Below are 2274 nucleotides of genomic sequence, written 5' to 3'. Positions count from 1 at the left end.
GGAATTCTTCCAAGTGAATTTCCTGCCTTGGATGTAAAAATGTATTCAATAGTTTTTGTATACATGTATAATAATTTCTTCAGAGTTTGTGATTTTTTAATCAGAAATAATTTTAATTTACCTGTTGAAATTAGTAGTACAGAAACTAAAATATTTCTGATGCTTGTCTGAAAAAGTATATTTTAAAATATTCTATATTCTATGTTTGCATAATGTTCATAATTTATTTCCTCCTAGATATACTTTGAATTCTACATTATTTTATAATATATAGGTTCATTAATGTGTCCTTTCTGATTGCATTCCATATAGAACAGTTTGATTCCTTTTTTTCTAGGTCTTAATATTATTTTTCTTTGGGATAAAATGTCAGTGTTGTCTAATTTGAAAAGTTTTGTAAAGTTTATGCTATGTAAACGCCTTTCTGAGGTGAAGATTTAATACACTGATGTCAAACTAAATTTAATAATATGAATTACGTGTATTGTTACACTTGTAATTTTGTAATCAACTTTTTAATAACTGTTTTTCATTTCTTGCATCTGAAGAATGAAAAATATGGAATACATCTCAAATTTTCATATTATCCTTGTGCAAGTGCCATGTTAATCTCTGTATTGTAATTTGAGTATACGTGCTGCTGAAGCACGTAATATCCTCTAAATTTAAGTAGTTAATGATGCAATCTTTATACAGGCTTATATCTATGGGTGCCTACTTGTAAGAAGGAAACCTTATTGTTCCTAACAATGCTATCGATCTTATTTCCCTTAAATTCTGTGAATAGTGGAAAAAAATTATATTGATCAGTCGATTGCTCACATTTGCAAAATTTTTTTGTCAATGACTATATTAAGTCTTTTTATTTGGTATTTGATCGTACTCTTAATTATTTATAGATAGATCCAAAGGTGATGGCTTTTTCAAGTACTTATTTATCCAACTGAATTAGCTTTGTGGACCTAATGGATTCAAAGTATGCATTGCTTAAGAGCTATTTCTAAACTTCTTCAGCTGACAATTTCCCAAATGAGGTGTTACTGGAACAAATGTCTACCTGAGCCTTTACCCTTCTTCCATGTGGGAACAGACCAACTAGAATATCTTACCCTGACAGCAAAGATTTTCTTACTAGAACAAAACTAATCTTGGTTACAAGCGATCATAGAGAGATGAACAGTTCAAATAGAACTGTTCAGACTAGAAGGTATTTTATCAAAATATAATTGTTTATTATACCTTCCATTTCAAAAGTAGCTAAAGCCAAGAAGGTGCAAAAATTGTTCGTATGCATGATTGCTTTTTGTTCTGGCCTGTCTACGATCCAACCAGGCAGGAAATTACACTACTGCCTTTTTATAACCAAATATTTTCAGAGTTGCAGGAGAAGTGCATATGTTTCTCCTCGTTATTAGGCATTAAATTGATAATGTTTTAATCACAGAGTATCCTCTTTCCTCCATGCTGTAAATCTACAAATGGTAAAACTTTAGGTCTAACTCTATCAAACACTGAGGTAGAGATAATGGAATAATACTTTAAAACAGAGTTGCCTTTGATACAGTAACTACCACAGAAAAATACAAAATGTGTGCCTTTTACTTATATATAGTCATACATTTTGTATTTATATGTGCTGATTTTATATTTCACACAATGAAACTTACTAGAATTAGTTGATAATTTGACAAATAAATTGATATTTATTTTTTTCCAATAAATAGAATTGGAATATAAATAATTAGGTTTAAAATATATATTAGACTATAAAAAGTATCAATGCAATGTTTTTAGTATAAACTTGTGATACATTATAACTGTTCTTTGCCTTCTGAATCCACATGGTAAAAAAACAATGTTTTCCTCTAATCTGTAATGGATTTTACTCTGCTGCTCTGTTTATTGTTTTAACTCGCCTGTCCCAAATTGTTTTTCTCCATATTTCTGAAGCATTCCTACTGATTATTCCCAAATTTTGCTAAGATGTCTAAAAAATATTATTTTTCTGCAGTACCCATGGGTCCTAGGATCCCAGGTCCCAGTTACCTGCATCATCAGATAACAGGGGCAAGACTTTTCACCAAGGCCCATGCAACATATCAACACAAAGTAATTGAAGACCCATCTCAATTTCGCATATCCTATATTTCAGGGCCCCAATTCCTTGAGATGCAGGAATTAGCAGTAAACAATTGTGAAATGCAAGGCAACTTAAAATGAAGGATGAGATCACAAAATTTGAGAGAAAGTACTGTAATTCAAACATTCAACTTA

General features: G+C 30.7%; 1 pseudogene; it reads right to left on the bottom strand.

The window, feature by feature from the left end:
* Positions 1 to 552: 552 nt before the first annotated feature.
* LOC122118453 lies at positions 553 to 649 on the bottom strand (annotated as a pseudogene).
* Positions 650 to 2274: the final 1625 nt, after the last annotated feature.

The sequence above is a fragment of the Dipodomys spectabilis genome, unplaced genomic scaffold, assembly GCF_019054845.1.
Source record: "Dipodomys spectabilis isolate Male_0828 unplaced genomic scaffold, ASM1905484v1 ptg000152l, whole genome shotgun sequence".
Classification (NCBI taxonomy): Eukaryota; Metazoa; Chordata; class Mammalia; order Rodentia; family Heteromyidae; genus Dipodomys; species Dipodomys spectabilis.
This window is presented reverse-complemented; position numbering and strand designations above follow the sequence as displayed.